This window comes from Triticum urartu, chromosome 6A, assembly GCF_056163025.1.
Source record: "Triticum urartu cultivar PI428250 chromosome 6A, HENAU_Tu73, whole genome shotgun sequence".
Taxonomy (NCBI): domain Eukaryota; kingdom Viridiplantae; phylum Streptophyta; class Magnoliopsida; order Poales; family Poaceae; genus Triticum; species Triticum urartu.
In genome coordinates, this window is record NC_141878.1 from 331762260 (window position 1) to 331773402 (window position 11143).

Here is an 11143-nt window from a genome sequence, read left to right on the forward strand (position 1 = left end):
TGTACTCCTGTAAAGTTGGGTCATCTATTTTGAAACGGAGGGAGTAACTTTTTTCAACAAAGAGTGGATTTTTATTAGCTTAAAATGGAGCATCAAAGGGATACAAACACAATTGACATACACCTGGACTAGGATGCACACAACCAATACCAACACATGCACAAGAACACACTAACAAATAGCAAAATTATGTAAGATTAAAGTTATGGGTAGGCGAGGAAAAAGAAAAAGAATACAAAGCAAAATTATATAAGATCAAAGTTATTTGTAGGCGAGGAAAATTATACGACAATGATCATATGTGCAGCACTTATTTCTTGACACTACATGGACGACGAGGTTCTTCAACAACACGTAGCGGCGCTTAGCATCGATGTCACCCGATTCAACCACCCAAGGCCAGAATCTAGGCTCTCTCCGTGAAGAACCAAACCCATTATATTTGAGCAATGTTTTCAACAAGACAATGACTTAAAAAATTGTCATTGTTAGGTATAACCAACTCGGGTCAGACTTAGGTTTTCACCCTGTCGAGACCCGGTGCTCGAGTAGCACTATCGTGGATGCCACTCATGTGTTATCGCCACCATTTTTTCTAGATCCCAACAGCTACATGTGATTTGTAATTGCCGCCACTTCACAACCGTTCATTTCCGTTAGGTCGTCATCCATATTTTGCATCTCTCCACCGAAGTCAACTACCAGATTTGGAGGAAGAAACCCTCATGAAGACCTATCAGTGGCCACTACAATCCGCGGCGGCATGGTCACCACAAGGACCAACACTGACGGGAGAACACACCACCATCGACTACCACCATGCTGGATAGAGCCCTACCCAGGCCCTTCGGTCCAGGGGACGACATGGCCAAAACTGGAGCACGAAAGGAAAATCACCATTGCCGACTCACCCCCGCGGTAAGCGCAACCACTGCTGCACACAACCGACAAATCACCCCCGACCAGAGCATTTTGCCCGCCCCCGAGCACGCCCACCATCATACCTCCTGATGAGAAGCTGCACATAGGCCTGCCGCATCCGACAAAGCCTCCTCCGCGCCTCCCATCTCCACACCGCGCAGGCCCACCAGACTTGTTGTCTCCTCCCAACATGCAACCATGGTGGTCGCCACCGAGATCAATTACAATGCGTCACCCTGGCGCCAAGCATTGCAAGAGATTTGCCCAATGGCACACATGCAGCAATGAGGGGAGGATACATGTTGGAGAGGGCTCTAGTGACGTCAGCCCATAGGCAATGCCCGAGTCACCAAGAGTGACACGAGGTGCGATCTAATATTTTCAGGAGATGGGGTTGACATCCTGGAGTTTTCCCCAAAAGTAAAAAATGTTTTCATTAATTAAATAATTAACTTGACTATTTTATTTTTGCCATTTTTTAAACAATGAATAAGTAAACCCATTTTCGTGTTGCGATTTGAGACTCACCCCGAACCGCTGGGCACGACCTCGTTGTGAGATTTGGGAGGTACCCAATTTTTTTCGCAACGTTTACAGAAGGCTTGGTATCACCTGTTATGCGGACCCTCCGTTTATTTAGTAAGTGGAGATATTTTCTAAATAAATGTCCAACGGTCTCTGATCAATTTGGGATGATTTGTGTGGTCTCAAAATTTTCTAGTGTGGTTATGTTTCAAATTTCATCCAAATCGAAGTTCGTGTGGTGCCCTAACTATTAATTATGTGAGGTACTATAGTCGGTTTAATTAATAAATGATTTTGTAGATAAAAACTACCTATTGGCTTCCTTTGTTCTCTCCTCTCCGACCCTATCTAAAACCTCTCTAAATTCTAGCCCAAAGCCCTTCTAATCCCCTGCCTATATATGGATAGTCTCCTACTTCCAAAAATGAAACCCTATCATCTAGGGGATAAATCCCTTGAATTTCTGCTCCCAACCACCGCCACTTGGCAATAGCCAACCACCACCTCCATCCAACCAGTGCCACAACCTCAATCGTCGATATGAGCTGCCAGATCTTAGATCGGACAACCAGAGAGCCTCCCAGCCATCCCCCATGCAGCCCTGCATTCGCGCCTCCCGTGCCACTCGGGAGAGGAGCTCCCGACGCCTGTAGTTGTAATCTCTCACACTTTGTGTTTCATGAATATATATATATATATATATATATATATATATATATGATAACATCCCTTAAGACCTTATTCTAATAATACTTTCACTTATTCTGATAACAGTACCCGGTAGCTATCAATTAACCCTGCAAAAGGAAAAGACCGAGCTGCACCGGGCAAAAAGAGAATTACGCCGCTCACTCTCCCCATGACCTCCAAACTCTCTGCTCCCCTTCCCAGACAACCACCTCCCCACGCCCCGCCCCACTTCCATCCCCACCTTCTCCGGCTGCGCCGCCCACCACCTCCTCTGGCCGCGTCGCCCACCACCTCCTCCGGCCGCGCCCGACAACACCACCTTCTACGCCGGCTGCCACCCTCTTCTTTCTCCCGCGCCATTGGCGCGGCAACAAACCACGGATCCGGCCGCCACCGACCCCTCGGCGTGGAAGCCGTCCGCTCGCGCAGCCTGGCGCCTGATCCGGCGAGGTCCACACCGGTGCCTCTATACCGCGCCGCCGAGGCCCGGGTTGTCCTCTCCCTCTCCGGCAGGGAGGCCCCGTCGAGCAACTCCCACGCTTGCCACCGAGAGGAGGCCGGCCAGGAGGCAGGCGCTAGCGCCCCCCTATTGCCCGCGGCAGATCCGACGAGCCAACCCACATCCTCATCTCCCTCGCGGCGGATCCGACGAGCTCTATCACCACGCGCCGGCGGGCGGACCCCCTCCCTCCTCCACTCACGGCGTCGTGCGCAGGCGGCGGCGCCACCGTTTCTCCCAGCCATCCTCCCCCCAAGCCACGTCTGGATGGATATGGTCTGCCCACCGCCGGATTTGGCCACGCCTTCAACCACCGCGACGTGATGGGGTGTAGGATCCAGGGAGGTTTCAGGGGTCAAGAAGCCACCGACCTCGCCGAAAATCGCCCTTCCCTCCTCCCGGCCAATCTCCTCCACCGGATGCCTCGCGTGCTGCCACGCCAGGCGCCGGATCCATCGGCCATTCATGCACCAGGGATGAGCTCGGCACGCGGTTCGTTTGTGACTTGCATCTTCTCATTGCTTCTGCATCTCCCCCTCATGTCCTCTGACGAGAAACCACATCTTGGCGTGCAGACTACTGGGAGAAACTGCATGGAGGAAGGCTCGCTCCTGGGAGAAACTGGGTGCACTATGGTCCTGGAGCAGATCGTTGTTTTGGTGTTTTTCTTATCAAGTGTAAATGTAGCCCACTATTGTTTGCTCATGAGGTTCAATTTACTTGTTCTTGCAGGAAGAAAGTGGTAGAGTGCGGTTTGATGCAGCATTGCATTTTTTCTGTTTCCCTGATCATACAGTTTGGACAGCGAGCCTCCCTCCATGAAGTCCGCTGGCACATCCATGCAGTACAACGCGTGTGTTGCCGGTGGCTGTTGTGAAGTTGATTGTTTTTTCATTTTCAGAAAAATTGCGTGAGGCTGTCTGGTCGTTAGTTTTATACTTAGTCACGCGGTGCACTCGTAAAAGTGGTGCAGTACTCGCAAAATCGTCGTTAGTTTTCTACTTAGTCATGCAGTGCACTAGCAAAAAGTGGTGTAGTACTAGCAAAATTATTTTGTTTCTTCTCAACAACGACAAATGGTGCAGCACTTTAGTCCAAAACAGTGGTAGCACACGACCATCGTTTACTCCAGAAAGCAGTACACTTACTGTGAGCAGTTGTGCAAAAGAAAAAGGAACCGATTGTATTTGTATTTTAGTTTTGAGACCTGTTGACTAAAATCCAGCGACCTATTTGTCAATAATGTTAAAAGATAGATGCAGTTTGATGTAAACCCTCATGTGGTTTACTTGGTGAAGAAAAACAGGATAATAAAAACTCTTGAGAAGTTCACATCCCCTCTAAAAATGCAATTCATTTTAAAGAAAAACTACTAAAATCTAACTATTTTTTGAAACAAAAAGTGGTGTAGTACAAAAAATTGTTACGGGGACAAAAAAATAAATAATGCGGTTCACTTCTTGATAGTGTTGCGGTTCACTTAGGCCCGACATGAATCGCACTCCACATTCTCGCTTGGGAAAAATTTACGTCCGACAAAGGAAATTATGCAGTACACTTGTCCGTTTTGATGAAGTGCGGTTTTTAGTATGAAGGAGTGCACTCCACCTCGTCTGGGACAATTTACGTCCCACAAAAAAGAAAATCATGCAATGCACTTGTCTGTCCAATGAAGTGAGGTTTTTTGTCTGATGCAGTACGGCCCGTTTACGGTAGTCTGGAGGTTCACTTTTCATAGTCTTGCGGTTCATCAACACTCGACATGAAGTACACTCCACCTCGTTTAGGAAAATTTACGTACCACAAATAAGTAATGCGGTTCACTTCTTGATAGTGTTGTGGTTCATTTACACCCGATGTGAAGTGCACTCTACTTTCTCGTCCTTAAAAAAATTACGTTTGAATAAAAGAAACCATGCAGTTCTCTTACCCGTCTGATGTAGTGCGGCTTTTTCGTCCAAAGCAGTGCGGTTTTCAGTCGGATGAAGTACCCACGTCGATTTAGGTGTCGCGAAAAACAGAGTGTCCGCATTTCGGTAAAATCGAAATTCCTCTTAAACCGTAAAGAATTAGAGAGAGTGTTCTACATGAAAAAGTTGCGGCTCGTCGATATCTTTCCAATGGCGTATTGTTTGAATCATTCCGACCAGCGGTTTGTAAAAATTTCACGAAAAACGGCCGCTGCCTCTCGTCATCAGCCGCACGATTTTCGAAATTAACTAAAAACCGTAAAGAATCTCAAAACCATTTCTACATATGAAAGTTGTGCCTTGTCCATAGATTTCCGACGACATATTACACGCCTCGTTTTGACAAACGGTTAAAAAACTAGAGCGAAAACAGTACCGAAAATTTGAATTCTTTTTGAAAAACAGAATTCCGCGATTTAGTAAATTTGAAACTGCTCTTAAACCGTAACGAATTAGAGAAAGACATAGATATGAAAAAGATGCACCTCGACGATATCTATCCAACGGTGTATCATTTGCTTCATTCCGACGAGCGGTTTAGAAAAAAATGCGAAAAAACGCTCGCTGCCACTCGTTGTGGGCCGCACCATTTTCAAAACTGCTCTTAAACTGTGAGGAATCTCGAAAAGTGTTCAACATGATGAAGTTGCGCCTAATCCGTAGCTTTTCAACGGTATATTAGAAGCCTCGTTTCGATAAACGATTAAAAAATTAGAGCAAAAACAGTACCGAAAAAATACTACGCGCAGTTTTTTCCGACACGAAGTTCACTAGTCTGTGTAATGCAGTGCTCTTGTTAAAGAAAGTGCAGTGCTCTCGCATTGAGCATGCAGTACGGAAGTGTTATCAGAATAACTATTCTGATAATATTATCAGATATATATATCATCGTCGTCAGCTTTGATTCATGAAGCAGCAGTCTACAATGATTCATGATAAGCACACAGGAATTGCAAACAAAACCAGGAACTCCAAACCGCACAGAAATACGTTAGCAATAAAATGTCACCGCAGGGAACAAACGAAAAACAAGTCATTGTCCATCAAAGAAGAAGTCTCGATGCAAAAAATAAAACATACTGTGCTAGCCACATGCTGCGAAACCAATAGTTTCCAACAACTCACTACTGTCGTATCTACCGCACGGACCAAAAATGAAATTAGGCGATATGAAAAGCACGAACCAAGATAGAGGATAAAGAATGCCATCATGATCTCTACTGACAAAAAAACACGAGCCCACCTCAAGCAACAATATAGCCGCCCATCAATGATAATAAGAGCTTGAAAGACCTAAAAGAATGAATGAAGAGAGAGCGCAATTAAATAAGAAAAGAAGACCGAGATAAAGGAAAGAAGAACAACCTCAATCGACATGAAAGACGAAGGCCACACCGGCAGGCAAGAAAAGCATGAAGAAACAACCAGATGGAAGGGACGAGCTCGAAGAGCATCTCCAACAAAGGGAAGACAGAGATCCGCGGAGCAAAAAGTAAGGCAACGACGACGTTGGGAAGAAGAAAGGAGGAGAAAAGCAAAGGCAACCACATGCTTTTATTGAGTAGCGTGACAGTCACAAGGACACCGATCAATGGGCTCAACTGACCTAAACACTAACCAAAGCCACTAGCATAGGGGCAACCGGGAGGGGCCACTACCGGGCATCGTTTGCATAAGCATGCAAACCGTCCACCGACCAAAGGAGCATATAACAAACACAAACCACGTGAGCACCGGACGGATACGACCAACTGAATGGAACGAACACATCTCCACGCGGACGTTGGCCGTACAAAACCAACCAGATAAAATGAACACAACTCCATCCGAACTTTGGTCGGATAGGACCAGACGTTTGGATCGAAAGAGATAAAGTAAAATAGCCGAGCATGGTTTACCCAACCAAAAAAACAGTGGCCCCACAATGTGCCCGAATGCGCAGGCACGAAGAAATCGGTGGGGTGATGGGTGGTGTGTTGCGTGGGATAGCCATGCGGGGTCCAAAAAACATATGCGAGCACGAACAATTGGGCAAACCCCAAGCAAGATGGCCGCCTGTAGCTGGTAACCCAAACATCATACGCCCTGAACAAATGAACGAAACGGCACGCGTTGGTCGAGGGCGACGGGGGCGAGAAGGCAGATAGCGACCACCCAATGCCCAACATCCAAACAACCCTCTCCTACCAGACAGCGCCCTACAGGCCCTAGCCAGAGCCCGCGCTAGCAAGGGCTGTCTAGGACACCTCTCCACGCGCAACTAGGCTAAGCCCCTACGCGTTCGGGTAGACCAGACACCTCTGCGTCCTGACTGACTGAGCCCATACATGAACTGACACGCAGGCGGAACAATGCATGGGAAGGCACACGTTGGCTCGACATAATACCAACACAAAGAGGTGGCCCTGGCCGCTCCCGCGGACCACACGTCATGGACCCCTAAGGAAAATATGCCTTGTGCGACGCGTCCATCGATATCAGACGATCGCGAGCGCATCACGCAGACTCCTGACGCGAGGAAAAGACACTGATAGGCAGGTTTGGCTAGAGGGCCACGCGCAAGCCGGCGGTGCGACGACATGCATGACTCACCTGTCGTGGCCGACCCAGTCCAGCGGGGTCCACACACTAACACATGGGTCTGGACTCCCCTTTGCGCACGTGCGGGTGCGTGAGGCCTTGCTCACGAGCACGATTGGAGCCTCCCCATGATCGGTCACCCCAGGCGCGCCCGTAGTGCACCCGTCATGGACCACCAAGGAGGGCCTCCCGGGTCTGTGCCGTCCTGGGAGATTGAATGGCACCGAGAGCCCTTGAGAGGCCCCCATGGCACGCCCCATGGAAACAGGTGGTGTGGAGGGCGTGCTCACACACAAAGCCCCCCAAGAGGCTGGTACTCCATCATCCTTTGTGGGAGTAATTAATGGTGAAAACGTCTCATTTGAGGGGGTTATAGATGGGATATGGTAATGGCTACCGAGGTGTCAACTTAGCGTCAGATGCCTTCGACTTACCCCTTGCCTCTCCATATAAAGGGGGATGATAGCTAGGACTACTAGTTTCATAACTGACCTTGCCTCTGGGTTGGTCGAGGGGACCTTGTGTAGGATCAAAAACAAAGCTTCACTTGACAACACATCTTCAAGGCTTGTGAATGTCGGACCTCTTGCCTTTGGTGCCTTTTTTCTTAGTGCCTGATGTTTGCCCAACATGAAACAAAGGTAATTCGGTATCACCCAAGTCATAATGTATATGCCCTTGACCTTCATTCATCATGTATGTGTCCTAAAATATGCATCACAATGAAATAAATATCATAAAATTGATCGGATTAAAGCATACAGGACAAGAAAAATACCTGCATCTGTGTGCCTAGGTCGGCTGTTTCATCGAACAATACGTGGGCATGCCCAGCGCCGGTGTTTCCTGATGTTGGTCGTGACCGTTGTAGTTGCGGTGACTCATACAATGCGACTGTTGGATGCCCGACCATTGCAAGGTCAGAACGACATTGGGCACGGCCATGGGCCGGTACCTTCTACCAGGCGGGGCAGATGGAGCGGACACAACCAAGTCTATGTCGACGACCTCTTTTTTCGTAGCTTCCCTCTCTACGACTTCCCTCCTCATGGATTCATGGGCGTGGTGCCTACGCGTCGCTCCCTCTGGCAATGGTTTCCGGGTTTCTCATGACAAAGGACACCCACAGACTCCTCTGAGCCATGGCGGTGACCGATGAGGTAGTGGGCATCCACATCTAGGACAATGGTCAAGGACAGTGCATACGTAGAGTGAGGGTGGAAGAGGCGCTGACTCAGAGGTGAGAAAGGGAGGATAGACACCGGAGTGGCAGTCGATTTGGTTAACTTGGTCAAATTGCAAGACATGGAGTCGGACCTACGTGTCGGATCCGACATGATGGACGCATCTCGGCGTCCCCATATCCACCCCACATATGAGCTCGATATGAGAGGTGCCGGACAACCCAAACATTTGGGCAGTGTCTAAAGGTTCCGATTGAGTGACTTTAGAGCATCTATAACCGGTGTAACGCCCGGATAATCACGCTACAGTGATCTTACGTTAATGGTGACACGTCACCTCTGTTACTGTAATTAATCTCAGGTTAATTCAAAACCGTTTCAAATTTAAATCCTAAATAAGTCAAACGACAAAAGTTTTCAAATATTAAAATAAAATGTTCGGGCTATGTCTATTATTGCATCGGTAATTATGGTGAAGTAAACACATTTTTATAAAGTGCCTAAATACTTTTAAGTGAATTAAACAGAAAAGAAATAATAAAAGAAAATACAAAAGGGGAAAACAAAAAAAACAAAGAAAAGGAAAAGTGCCCCTGGCCCGACTGGGCCAACCGGCCCAGCTGGCCACTTCCACCGGCCCGTTGAACCGGCCCAACCGGCCACCCCCTTTTCCCCACGACTGAACCCTAACTCCACCCCGTCACCCCCACTCCCCACGCCTCTCCTCTCCCCTTCCCGATCCGATCTGGATCAGGGACGAGCCCGCTCCCCTCCCCACCTCGCGACGCCACCGCCCCGGATCACCGTCGCCGTTGCCTTCTCGCCCCCCTCTCCTCGCGCGACCCCCCACCTGAAGCCGGCGCCACCCGTCTCCGACCCCGTCACCCTCGCTCGCCGCGACGACCGCACGCGGGTGCCTCGGAGCTCGCTGACCCCGCCCCGCACCAAGACGCCACCTCGCCGGCCTACCTCCTCTACGTCGTCGTCGCCATCTTCCTCCTCAACCCCCGTTGCCTAGACCCCACGAACTCCGGTGAGGACCCCCGCCGCTGCTCCCACTTGCCCTGCCTACGCGCCGCCGATGCCGTCCCGTGCCTGTGCACGCACTCACGTGGCCGCGTGTGCGCCCGTGCGTCGCAGCCACCACGCCCCACCCGCGGTCACCGCGCCCTGAACCCCCCTCTCCTACGGCGTGTCCGGGCCGTGCCCCGTGCGCCCGCGCCGTGGTCGGCCGCCCGTTGCTCCCTGGCCACGAGGCCTGCCCCGTCCTGGCCTCCCCCCCGCACCCCCACTCTGGCGGCGCCTCCCGCTGCACCTCCGGCGGCCATCCGACCCGCGGCACTCCTCGTGCCGTGCTGCCACGGCTCCGCTGCCCCAATCGCGCTGCTGGCCCGCGCCCGCGGCCACCCCTCTCCGTCGACGCCCCGTCTCCGGCCGCTCCGGCCGCCGCGACCGGCGTCTCCCCTGGCCGACGCCCTGCTGCACCAGGTCATGGGCTCCGCCCGCTAACGGGCGCCCCGTAGCCCCCCTGCGCCCACGCGCCCATGCGCCCGAAACCCGCAAAGCCCCTCTGGGCCAATGACAGGAGGGCCCCGCCTCCAGAACGAATTAAAAAAAACAAAGGAGTTAAAAAATACATAAATAAATAAATAATTAATGATAAAAATAATTAATTAATTAATTAACTAATTAGTTAACTTATTTAATTCTGATTAAATTAACTAATAAAGGTTAATTAACCCAATGATTAATTAACCTAATTAACTACTGTTAATTAGTTAATTAATTAGTATGACAGTGGGGCCCACCTCCCTAATTAATTTTGATTAGTTTAATTAATTTGTTTAATTAAAATGTGTCACTGACCAGTGGGACCCACTGGTCAGGTCAGGTTGACCAGTCAACCCCTGTTGACTACTGACGTCAGCATGACATCATGCTGATGTCATAATTCCATTTTCGAAATTAAATTAAATAATTAATTAAATTCTAGAAATTAATAAAATCTTTAGAAAATCATATCTTTTAATCCGTAACTCGGATTAAATTATTTTCAACATGAAAGTTGCTCAGAACGACGAGACGATTTCGGATACGCAACCCGTTCGTGCGCCACACACCCCTAACATATCAAACTCGCAACTTTCCCCTCCGGCTCCTCTGCCCGAAAACGCGGAACACCGGGCATACTTTCCCGGATGTTTCCCCCCTTCATCGGTATCACCTCATACCGCGTTAGGACACCCCTAGCACCGATACTTGTCATGTCATGCATCGCTATGCATCTGTTTGCTTAAGTATTTATTGTTTCTTCCCCCTCTTCTCTCGCTAGACACCGAGACCGACGCCGCTGCTACCCAGTACGACTACGGTGTTGACGACCACTCTCTCTTGCCAGAGCAACCAGGCAAGGCCCCCCCTTGATCACCAGATATCGCCTACTCTCCTCTATACTGCTTGCATTAGAGTAGTGTAGCATGTTACTGCTTTCCGTTATTCCTATCCTGATGCATAGCCTGTCCTTGTTACTACTGTTGTTACCATTACCTGCTATCCTACTGCTTAGTATAGAATGCTAGTGTTCCATCAGTGGCCCTGCACTCTTGTCCGTCTGCCATGCTATACTACTGGGCTGTGATCACTCGGGAGGTGATCACGGGTATATACTATATACTTTCTACAGGATACATGTGGTGACTAAAGACGGGTCGGCTCGTGGAGCACCCGCGAGTGATTCACGGATTGGGGGCTGAAAGGACCTTTGTCCCAACGGC

General features: G+C 49.5%; 1 long non-coding RNA gene across 1 annotated transcript; it reads left to right on the plus strand.

Annotated features, from left to right (window-relative positions):
- Window positions 1-2262: 2262 nt before the first annotated feature.
- On the plus strand, window positions 2263-3841 carry LOC125517492 (uncharacterized). The gene is made up of 2 exons (XR_007287624.2): window positions 2263-3127; window positions 3211-3841. It is a non-coding gene; the product is annotated as an uncharacterized LOC125517492 (long non-coding RNA).
- Window positions 3842-11143: the final 7302 nt, after the last annotated feature.